The following is a 13,128-nucleotide window of genomic DNA, read 5'->3' on the forward strand; positions in this document are numbered from 1 at the left end:
GACTGGATTGATCGACAACAAGCGATGGCTCTCTCTCTGTCTCTCTCTGTCTCTCTCTCTATATCTAATTCTCCTTTTTTGCAGGCTTAAGCTTCAAGCTTTGGTGAGAGTTAATAAAGAGCTACAGAGCCTTTTATACACGATTTCGGTCATTGAGGGGCCCAAAAATATATAAACAAATAGTAATACTTAATTATTTTGTTTATGTTGGTCTCTCTCGGATTTGGATCCCCAGGGCGGCCATCGTGAAATTAATGCCAATCCAATGGTTGATTGATGATATCCTGATATTTTTTTTAAATTTTGAGTGACAATTTTCAATTTTGAATTTTGAATTGTTGTCCTCTACACAATTTTTACAATTTCTTTCAGAGCATATCCGGTGAGTATGAGTACAAGAACCTAACCTGATTGGATTCGTATTAGAACGTTCTTGTACAATTAACAGTGCATTCTACTTTTGGTAAGTTTAAATGTTCATTTTAATGCCTTTCGGAGTTTGGATAGGATAGGGAAAATAATTCTCTCCAATTCTCTAAAACTATGCAATGCGATAATTTGAGGTGGAGATGTCGACACATGGCAGTTCGGACATCCAACGGTCTGAACTCATTGACTTATGTTGAGTTTGGACCGTTGGATGTCCAAACTGCCAGGTGTCAACATCTCCACCTAGCACTGCCGTACTATACACTTTTAGGAATTAGAGAGGATTAAAGTAGGTGAGAATGAGATGAATTGAAGCTTTTCCAATTTGGGTTTTGCTTGATATAACTAAAGTGGATTAAATTGAACCTGAACCTATATTTGTGCAATGGGATGATGTTTTAAATAGTTAAAAGTCAGTCTCATTACTAATGTTTTGTCTAGAGCTATGTCATATTAATCTTTTTAAAATTTTTTTTTTAATAAAAACCGTTGTAAGTTCTGTTTTTTCTTTTACGGAGAACTCCACCCGGTAACACATGGCATGCCGGCTCTGCGCCCTGACATAGGGGTGTGCAAAATCACTGTCACATCCCTAGTTATTTCCAGGGTTCTAGGGGTTGTGGCACTGTGGAGGTCATGTTGCACGCTCTTGTGTCAAGGCGCAGGAGTGGCGTGTACGTGCCGCACAACCGAGTGTCGTTCTCTTCTCCTTTCTTTTAATATAATATTAGGGTATGGGCATGCCACTTGCTTGAGGCACCCTAGAACATGTACGGTAATAATACGGTTTATTGTTATTACGTATTCAATATATACAGTCACCTTGTAAGCAAAAATACTGATATATAATCACTATGTAACAAACCTGCACCACCTAATAAGCAAAACAATAGCACGTAGACAATGGTTTTATAACCAAAAAAAAAAAAACTCACAATTGAAATAAACACAATATAATATACCTTTCACATTCAACACAACATTTTTGGTATATATGCACTATGCAAGACATAATATCCTCCAACGTCCTTAGATTTGAGCCTTAGATGTAGACTCGTCGGCCGCCAATGAACTCATACGGGAACAGAGCCGAAGAAGAATAAGGGAGACAGACGCTAGGCATTTTGTGAGTTTTGATTGAAAAGAGGCCCAAGGGCGAGGGATTTGGGGTTTTGTTTTGATTTTTTTTTTTAATTAACAAACCTAAGTAAAACGTATAATAAGTATAAAAACAAATATAATACATATATAATACAAAACCTTTTTAAAAACATATTTTTTCATATAAGTTCATTTATATGTCCAATGGAGTGATGAAATTAATGACCAACTTTCTCTTTTTTTAAATTTAGAAAAGGACACACCAACTTTAATATGACATAATCATTCCTTTGTAGGATAGAATTTGACAGTACATTCAAGCTGTGTTTGGAATCCGAATACTCTACTTTCACCTGCCTGGTACTGCCGTGTGCCCTACATATAGCAAGGTGGTAAAGACCGCCTTACCCCCGATTAAGTAAGGCGGTCTTTTCACCATCCTATTGTGTCTAGGATGCATACAGCAGTATTGGGCAGACGAAAGTAGAGGATCTCGATTCGTGTTTGATATGCATTCTAGATCAATTTCCCATTCAACTATTTTTTATTGCTCAAGAATGCCAAATCGACTTGAAATACATACCCAACACTGCCTCAAAATGGAACAATTAGTTAGACACATGTTCTAACTATTTGAACTTTCTTCCTTGATTAGGTAATAAAATATGATGCACCATCACTTTTTTTTTTTCTTTTTTGATAGAAAATATGATGATACACCATCACGTTCCACCTGTAAACAGTTCGTCGATTGACACGTGGTCATGTTGTCCTAAAGTTTTAATTTATTTTGGGTTGCGTTGTTTACAAATCCATCGTGACATATGTCTTAATCTCTTACATACATAATACGAATAATTTAATCAAACATATGGTAGGTGTGAGTGTGTGACTGCAAGAAGACAAAAAAAAATACTGTTAAGTACTATATATATACTCTCTTTTTTTTTTTTTTTTTGTACGAAGTACTATATATATAAATAGGGAGAATGTTCTCTGTGCCGTAGTGTGTGTTATGCCTAGATACATGGACAGCCTGTGCAAGGAGCAGGGTGTCATTGTGCCCACCCCCATGTGCCTGGGCGTAGCCTGCGCAACGGTACAGAAAACAACACCCCATATATATATATATAATTGGCTGACTATTATTTTCCTTATTGACATAGATTACGTAACTTCTGTTTTTTTTTTTTGGGTAGAATGGATTAGGTAACTGATATTGTATTTAATTATGGAAAGGGGCGTGGGTCATGAGTCTCATGAACAATAGGTATACGTAATACACGATATTTTCTGGCCTTATTTTGTGGGGTGAGTGTTCTATCTGGGGAATGTGGCCTGTGCACGGGAGTCAATTGAGAGGGCACGTGGAAGCATCATGGGGTGGGATTTTTGCTCATAGGGGTGGGGCAGTCATTTGGCCCCCATTGTATCTAGACATGGGTGATCCATGCACTATCCTACAGAAAACTTTTCTCCTACTATGAGTGTGTGTTTTATTTCATTGTCCCTTTCTTATTTCAAAAAAATTTCAAGATATGAGTATAAAAAAAATTCATAAATAGTTTGATAGTGACATATCATTATGCTATTATGATATATATTTTTTTAATATACATGTGAAATGACATTATTACCCTCACTAAAAATGTAAGAGTACAAGCTAAAAGTAGGTTTTGATTTCGGTCTGATTTGGATCAATTTTTTTATGAAATTGATATAAAGGGCACTTACCAGATTATTACTTGTTCGGTTTCAAGAAAGAATGCTAACCAGTGTTGTGCCTCGGCGTAAACACCACCTGCCGCATAAATAGATTTTGGGTAATGGTATTATACACCACATCGTAGTAAATAAATTAGGGCTACAGATTAATACACTGTCATTGTAAAACATGTTTGGCAACAAAAATGTTATGGCCATCAACAAAAATAGATTTTGGGTGACGGTATTATACATGACAAAGGTAAATCATTTATGGCGATAGTAAACACCACCCGTCGCATAAAATAAAAATTTGTCGACAGTAGACTAAGTAAGGGTGTCCATTGGAATGATTCCCGGTATTTGGGACTGGACGGTACCGGTACCGGTACCAAAAGTGCCAATCCCAGTACCGTCCCATTTAGTTAACAGGACCAAACCTAGATCCCAGTCCCAATTACTAGCGCGATGGGACGGTACCAGTTGGTAAACGATTCTAGGCACTGTAGAAAAAGGGAGAAGTAGTTTAATTGTTTCTAACAAGGTGGGTTTATTAGTGTTGTGGAATTTTTTCACCATCATGAAATCTAAGTTGTCTACTGCTTTTTATAAAACAATTTAAATTATGAAATCATAGTTTTACTTCTTCAAACTCCCTAAGATCACATGTAATAAGCTTCTCATTTTTTTAAATCTAGAGAAATCCTACAAAATGGAAGAATCCTGTTGTATTTCCTCTTTGATTTTTCCAAAACTCTATTTATCACACATGTCACATGATAGTATGGTACGAAGTGCAAAAAGGAAGAACCTGGTAGATGTAGTTGGTCGAGGGAGGAGGGAGGAGGGAGGAGGGAGGAGGGGGGAGCACTGTAGCAGGTTATGTGAGGAGAGACTTCAAGCTACGATTGTTGACCTGTTGTTCCTCTTCGTATTCAAAAGGCAATTCGTGAAACCCTAATGAGTTGTAATTCTTATACCTTTTCTTGTTATTTAAAAATAAAAAAAGATCTTATATTTTCTTTCTTTTTAAATGGTACTAGTAGTTTCCGTACCATCTGGTACCTAATTGGTATTTTGGTACTGGTACCGTTGGGAATCTCGTCCCAGAACCGTCCCGTCCCAGTTATCATTCGGTACTAAAATCAAATACCAGTACCATCCCATTTACTAATGGGACAGTCCGGTACCGGGTTTTAGCGAGACGGTATTGGGACGGTTCCCGGTTCCGGTCCCAAATTGACACCGTAGATTACACTTCTTTCACCATATATTATTTTTGGTGACATATAAAACATCCGTCACCATTATTTGTAGCCGAAAATCATTTTTCTTGTAGTGGTACCTGCGCCCAGACACAACCCAGTGCGAAAAAACCGCGCACCCAAGAACATTTCTGCCTTTTCAGGGGGTACGCCGATCTTTTCGCGTTGGACTGTGTCTAGGCATAAGTACACGCCGCGCCCAGCTACCGATTAGCCTTCCTCTTCCCTATATATATATATATATATATATACGTATTCAAAAATACTAAAACTATTTTTTTTTTTTTATCAATTACGATACGGATTTTATATCGATTTTGGGTTTCATAATTACATGATATTTTGGCTCCCTACATTTGTATCAAGTTCCTCCTATCGCTACCTATCCAAAAAAAAAAAAAAAAAAGTTCCTCCTATTGGGGTTTTTTAACTAAATAGATTTTTTATTTTTTTTGGCTCTTTTCACTCCCTACATTTTTATCAAGTTCAATTCCTCCCATTGGAATTACTAAAAAAAAAATTCCTCCCATTGAGGTTTTTTAGCTAAATAGCATTTCTTTCTTTTTTTTGCCTTTTGATATATTTTCAATCCCTACATTTGTATTGACTCTCAAGTTCCTCCCATTGGGTTTTTTTTTAGCTAAATACATTTTTTTTTTTTTTTTTTGCTTCTTGATTGAAAAAAAAAACTAGACAGCCATTGTTTAGCTATATAAAGGTTTTTTTTTTTTTTTTTAATCTTGCTATATGTTTTATGGGAAGTAGTTTTCTATCCGAGAGTGTGGCATAGGCGACGGTAGGCCACACTCCCATGTGTCTATCTCTCTCCTCCTCAAAATAAGGGGGCAAAGCTATCTTTTCAAATATGGAAGAGAGAGAAAGACTCATGGGAGTGGTGGCATAGGCCACACTCCCGGACAGAGAACTTTCCCCCTTGTTTTATTTAGGTTGGTATAAATTCACTGTAGATAAATATGTCTCCATGCATGTTGTGACTTCGATTATGATAATCATATGGGCAAATGCAACTATTCTTTAGTTATGAAAGAGATTGTTACAGATCAAATTTGGGCTCCTGGCTGGTTTTAAAAAGGTGTGGAACTTTCTTGGTGATTGTGAAAGATGGATAATTGGTGATGGGGCTTCTATTATTTTCTGGTTTGACCGGTGGATTGGGGATAACAGAGTGGGGGATTTGATCCATTCAGGCACGATGTTACCTCGGGATCTCTCTGCCTCGGTTGCAGACTTCATTGATTGTAAACTGCAAATGGTCTCTTCCGTCAGAGGTGGGGCCTTGCTTGCACCAAATTTTTGAAGAAATCAAACAGCTGCCTCTCCCATCCTTGACGATTCAAGATAAAAGGAATTGGGCTCTAACGGAGTCAGAGCGTTTCTTTGTGGCTTCGGCGTGGGAAGGGATTAAAGCGAAGGCTCCACACATTGGGTGGGCCAATCTTGTTTGGCAGAAGGGTCTCCTACCCACGTTCTCTATTTTTGGGTGGAGATTATTCCATTGCAGTTTACCTACGGACGACAAAGTGATGATGTGTCAAATTTCTTTGGCGTCTAGGTGTGAGCTGTGTATGAATTGCAGTGAGTCTTCCTCACACATTTTCCTTGAATGCGAATTCAGTACACAAATATGGGCCATGGTGGCATTTTTCAACCTTAGGTGGGAAGGCTTCCCATAGATGGAGGAACTTTTCTCGTGGTAGAAAAGAAAGGCCAGAGTTGTGATTTTGGAAAAATATTTGGATGGCGGCCATGATCTTAATTCCATATCACATTTGGAATGCGAGAAATAAAATCAAATTTGATAATAAGACTTGCTCAAGATCCCTTATTATTAAAGCCATTCAAAAGGACCTACAGGATTTCTCATCCCTTATCCCGGTGACTGTTAATTCTGTCGGTGATCTCATAGCCTCGAGAGCTAGCCTCGAGAGCATTAAATATCCAAACCCGAGCCCCAACTCAACATGAAGTGATTGAGGTGTTATGGCGTCCCCCCTTGCTTGGATGATGCAAGCTCAAAATTGACGGATGTTCACTTGGGAACCCAGGTCAGGTTGGAGCGGGTGGTACTGTTCGAGATTCAAGAGGGGCCCCCTTGGCTTCTTTTGCAGTTTTTGAGAGTGTGACCACCAATTTTATAGCTGAGTTAACGGCTCTGTTTGCTAGTCTGGAAGCTCTGGCAACTTTACATGTGCACAATCTGTGGATTGAATGTGATTCCCAGGCCATTGTAACTTGCATTTTAAAGGAGAAAATCCCCTAGAGTTTTCAGTAGAAATAGTAATACTTAAAAAAAAACCTATATGGGATTTGTTGGAGGATTTCTCACTGTTTCCAAACATGCTGATGCTTCCATGACGAGTGGGGTTTGGAATGGTGCTCCAGGTTTTGTACATATAGATATCTCTTAAGATGCTTCTTTAAGACCGAGATTCCGTTTCACATAACTATGGGGATTTCAGGCTAGACTTGTAATTTTCTGATGATATTTTGCCTTCTGTCGATGGTCATGCCGAAGGTGGAAAAGTGAATCACTTTTTATTGTATTCTCCATTTTCTCATTCTTAATAATATAATCCTCTAATGACTTTTAGCAACAAAAAAAAAAAAAAAAACCAGGTCAAATTTGGGCCACACCTATCCCTTTGTATCAGGAGCCTTCAAAGTCTAAAATCCGCGTTAACTCTTTTGTTTTGGTCAATTGTTTCCTATGGCTCTGTCGGATTCAAAGAGAAATGAAATTAAATCAAACTTAAAATAAAAATAAAAAAACTTTTGTAATTATTATTTAACATGAATTTGTAGCTTACTTAAAATCCTTTTCATATTTAAGCTTTTAAATGTAAAATATAATAATTAAATTTGAAATGATATAAAATTATAGATATAATCATGTTAGGTAATAATTACAAAAAATCCTTTTTTTTAATTAATTTTATTTCTCTTCACTTCCTTTTCTTTTATTTGCAATCGGACGGAGCCCACATACATGTCCAAATGAAAAGTTTCTTCACGAACTTTTTGACATGTGCTATCTCCACTTTATGCCTTAAAGTTTTGGATTATATAGTCCTACAAGGTATTAGAGTCCAAGTCCTTTTGTTGTCCTTCATAATTTGTTTATCTATTTGTCAACTCGAGAGTGCCAAAAATACACGTGAGAGCAATGGTGGGAGTTATATAAAGTTGGATTATTGAAATTTTGGGAGTTAGAATTATAGTCCCACATAGGTTATCTGTGATCTTAGAGCTTAAGTTTTTGGATTGGATCCCCAAGTGGTATTTTGTAGGTTATCTCACATTATTTAATAAAACTCTCTAGTATAGACTAAACCTTTTCTAAGATTCCAAAAAAATGAACAAAGGATCCATTTTGCAATTCATCGATTTTGTATATTATGCCTAACTAGTTTAATGGTTTACATCAGTTTTCTGTTTCATGCATATATATAACATTGAACGTCGAACAGAACTAAGGGAAAAGGTTCTCTCAGCCATTGGAATACGTACACTATCATATTTTTTTTGGGGTAAATTACACGTCACCCCTTGGTTTTCAAACGAAACTCAGATCACTTCCTGGTTTTCAAAAAAACTCAAATCACGTACCCCCTCTACTGTAACGGTGTTAGTCTGTTGTTAGTTATTGATGTGAAAGGACTATTTTACCCTTGTACTAAAACATTAGAATCAAATTTACAATACTACCCTTCAAAATCAATGTTTGGATGTCAAGGGTAGTTTAGGGATTTAAATTTATTTAACTAGCCGACATCATCACTTAATAGCATAAAACTAACGGTAGGGACTAATTTGTCATATTGGGGTCTAAACCAAGGGGTGATTTGAGTTTTTTCAAAAACCAAAGGGTGATCTGAGTTTCTTTTGAAAACCAGGGGGTGATATGTCATTTATCCTTCTTTTTTTTGTCTACCCTTTTCTTCCTAATAAATAATAATAAGAAATGTCCTCACTACCCCTTCTCCCAATATACAATATTATTTTATCACATCTCCTAGGTGGGTTTCTCTATGCTGCATGCTCGAAGAATACCCTCCCTTGAACTAAATTACTCAATTCTTTCGTCAAACTCACTTGTCTTCTTTGATACTCTGTTACCTCGAATACATCAAAATTGTCGAGTTTGGGGTTGTTGGAGGCTAAAGACTAAAATAGTGAATGTAGCATTGAACCTGCAGCAGGTCAGCAGTGGAAGCCAAACCATGCGTAAGGGTCACTGTGAAGGGGTGTGTTAGGAGCCATACATATGTGGCCAAGGTTACGTTCTTTGTGTTTGAACTTTGAAAGCGACCGCAATGGAAGGAGTCGAGGAACCTTAGCTTGTTTTCTTCTGGCTATCCAATCTTTCCTTATTTTTAATTAGGAATTTTTTTTTCTCTACCAAAAAAAAATTTAAAAACTTACGTAAAGTCAAGTTAGCTTTGCGTCTCATTCGGGCCACCATGAATCCATGCGGAGTTAGACGACGCGACCCATGACATTTTAATAAACTTTATCTTAACTTGCTCAAGATACTAAAGACTATTCTATCATAGTATCTACCATCAGGTGTCTCCATCAAGCATTATGTAATTAGTTGACAGTTAATTACGTTGCATAAAATATAGGGCAGATGTTGTCTGTGTCGTTGGGTCCAATAACAGGAAAAAGATCCTATCAATTCGGGCAGCGTGCAGCACCTGGGATTGAGCAGGCATTTTGACCACTTTACCCCTGTTTGGGTAGGGCGTTGGGCAAGGGGCAAGGCAGTAAAAATGCTTGTTCAATCCCATGCGCTGCACACTGCTGCATGCTGCCCGGATTGACAGGATCCAAGTCCCCAATCACATGGATCTGTCATTCAGGGGGACAGTGTGGTCATTTCGTTCTCTTCAATATGTCAGGGCATAGCCTGCACTTCCGACACAGAGAACATTTGACCATTTTAATAGGTTCATCTCTCTCTCTCTCTCTCTCTCTCTCTCTCTCTCTCTCTCTCTCTCTCTCTCATGATAATATGTGAGCATTCTAACAAATAGGTGTCATCCCCGAGTGACATGCACTGGTACTATTTGGTTTTCAACTTGTATTCCTCATCAGTCATTCACGACATGAAGATGTATGGTAGATGCTTTCCCTATTATGGGTATCCTAGGGAAAATAATACAAGTAACCCCTTATTGTTGTTTTTGTTGAGCCGAGCTGTAGAGTAGAGACCATCTTTTCATAGAATACCCATTCACCACCCAAGTATGGAAGGATATTCTATGATTGTGGTCACTCTCTAGGAGCCCTAAGGAGTGTTGCATTGGACGTATAGTATGGATCCAGATCCTCTACTGCCGAGTTCTCCGGTAGGACAGTACTGTCGAGACACAACAAGGCGGGGAATGACCGCCTTACCCCTGCCCGAACGCCTTGCCCAGCAGGGGTAAGGCGGTCATTCACCGCCTCACTGTGTCTTGGCAGCATGATCCTGCCGGGCAGCTCGGCAATAGAGGATCCAAATTGCATATAATGGTGGATAAAACACTCAAGAATGACTATTCATTGCATTGTCAAGCTGGCACTTTGTAACACTATTGCACATTTTGAGAGAAGGAAACTTCCCCGCTAATGCCCTAGCCAGCCATGGTGCGGAGACATAAAGGGACAACATTTGGATAAACTCTTTGCCCTCTTTTACTTCTCCTTGGCTATTGTATGATGGGATCGTGTTTCTTTCTCTCAAGGTTTTTCACTAATATAATTATACTTCTTAACACACCAAAAAAAAGAAGGAAAAAAGTAGTTTCAAGTCATTTCAGACAAAGCATGTCAGGAAGCCAGGTTTGTTTGACTGTTTGGAAGAGTCGCAGGGAAAATATTGTTTAATTAGCAATTAAAAATGCAGTTAGATGAGGGCAAAGCAAAGATTACAGGGATTTTCTACCTGTTATCTAATATATATTTGTCATCTCTTAACAGTTTAACATGTGATCACAGCCTGTTAGTTTCAGTTTCTGCTTCTATTTTTTAGGCTTCTTCTTATGCCCATTGCATCCATAAATAAGGGAAAGCAATACAGATCCTCTCCGGCACTTGTTAAACTGTTAAGAGATGACAAATATAGATTAGATAACAGGTAGAAAATCCCTGTAATCTTTGTTTTGGCCTCATCTAACTGCTTTTTTAATTGAAGGGAAAATCGGTTACAAGCCGAGACTTCATCGTTAATAAAACTAGATAGCCAAGGAGTGGAGTGAGATCAAATTGTCCTAAATTGACTAGACAGGCTTTTCCGGGCTAGAGTGTCGGCAATGCCATTAACAGCTTTAGGAATGTGCAAAAAGAAACACACAATTGAGGGGGGAGGGGGTAACACCCACAATAGGGGAGATATCCAAAGGAGGAGGAGCAGTGGCATCTGAGAGGGCTTGAATCAGATTCAACAATAAAACGCAAGAAACCTGCTTCCAGCGCAAAAACTTCCCTGCCAGTCTTCAAAATAGTCAAACAAACCTGGCTGGCTTGCTGACATGCTTTGTCTGAAATAGCTTGAAACTATTCGTGCAAATGTTGTCCTCTTGTGTCTACGCACCATGCATGGTTGGCCAGGGCATTAGCAAGGAAGTTTCCCTCTCTCAAAGTGTGTTGAAACTCGATGTCCAAACCTTTTGACACCTAAATCTTGACCATAAATTTTTGGGAAAAATTTTTGCAGACACCCCCTTGTGAGTATATCAAATATCCTGGACATTCCAAACATTGTCAAAATATCACAGACATCTCTTATTTTATGATTTTATTTCAACTTAAGTCCACTCCCCTAAGGCTGTTCAGTTAAGTCGCTGTTAATTATTTTATAATGGCGAAATTATCTTTTTCCCTTTCTTTCCCCGAGAGTAGCAGGAGGTGCGAGGTGCGGTTCCCTCAGCTACGCCCAGATTTGAATATTCCAATTGTTCACCCTTTTTCTGATGATTTATTCACTGCGAAATTGTAATCAGATCTACAACCTTCCATCACCTTTTTTTTTGTTTTTTCTGAATGCTTGTGGCACGAATCATTCCATCTATTTCCTTCTCCTCCTTGTCCAAAGATTTGATCTTGCCTGCTCTTGTGCGTTTCTCGACGTAGTTCTGCAGCTTTAGACGAAGTTGATGCAGATGATGTTCTTGTTGTTTCTCATATTTTGTTTACTAAGAGATTATTTTTTTCAATATCATTGATTTTAAGGAAAATATATTCCTTGCCAATTTGTCCATGGGAGGGAAAGAAAACAAAGGCAATGGTATTATTATAGACCCTTTATATTAAATAGGGAATTTTTATCCTCTCAATTTGCCTGTTTGTACTTGACGTCAAGTACATCTAATAGAGGGAGGTGGACCCCACCTCGGGCACGGGGTAGGATAGTCATTTCCACCTCCTCTGTTAGAAATTGATAGGATAAAGATCCTTAAATAGGGGGACAGACAACGTACGGTGTCAGTCATGAATTTTTATTCTCTCAGGATCCCTGCCCAGTCAAGTGCTTAGGTTCCTCTCACAAAGAGGTGGAAATGACGACCTAACCCCACCCGGGCAGGGGGTGAGGTCGTTATTTTCACACACCCCCTATGAGAGGAACCTAAGCCCTTGACAGGGCAGGAAACCTGAGAGGAGAATGATTCGTCAGTCATCATATCTTAGTTATGATAGATTGTTTGTTGTTATACCAAACAAGTTCTTTTTGAACAATCGTCTTGAAAATATTTTTCCTATAAATTATATACAAACAATTGTTTCTGTACTTGAATTAATTAGTTTAAGATGTATGCCATTAATTACTATTATTAGTTAGAAATTGATCTTCAAAATAATAAGAATTGGAGAAAGTTGTTGTTCTCCAGCCTTGGTGAAGGAAAACCACAAATTTCATTGTCATTATTATCACTCCTATTATTTGACAAATGATCAAAACTACCATTTACTCTGTTCTTGCTCCCCATACTCAAGAACAGTAGTGGTGAGACAAAGGTGTAGTGGTGACATAGCTTTAGTTGAGGGGTGTTTCGTCAATGGCAGGGGAATTTGGAATGGTGGGTTGCAATGGTGGGGGGTACGTGATGGGGCAGCGGAAAGGGGGTTACGACGAGAATGGGAGGGGATTGCGAGAGCACGGATGGGATTGGCCGATTGGGACGGTTGTGGGCGGGAGCCAGGGTTAGGGGTGGTGGGGTTAGATTTGCAGGAAGGAGGGGGGAGGGGACTATTATCACATATGATTTACATGAGTAAGAGTTCTATACAAGAAAGAAAACCTAGGAATCCCAACTATTAAGAGTTAGGGTTTTGTAATTTCTTCATCAGAACATGAAAGCTATGGTTTAACACTCGATCATGGATATAGTCCATCTTGGACAAACCACATAAATCTTTGTGTTTGTGTGTTTGTGATTCTTTTTTTGTATTTCTTTTGTCAATCATTGTTCCGTCATTTTTATTCCTTACAGTCTTACTTACTCCACTCTTACGATCTATAGTCTCTATATTTCTCGTCTCCATCTTTAATAATAACCTAGCATAGGGAGTGGCTAGGTCTACACACACTTATTTGGTCTTGTTTTATTTCCTTAATTAAATTAAG

This window comes from Telopea speciosissima, chromosome 5 (genome assembly GCF_018873765.1).
Source record: "Telopea speciosissima isolate NSW1024214 ecotype Mountain lineage chromosome 5, Tspe_v1, whole genome shotgun sequence".
Classification (NCBI taxonomy): Eukaryota; Viridiplantae; Streptophyta; class Magnoliopsida; order Proteales; family Proteaceae; genus Telopea; species Telopea speciosissima.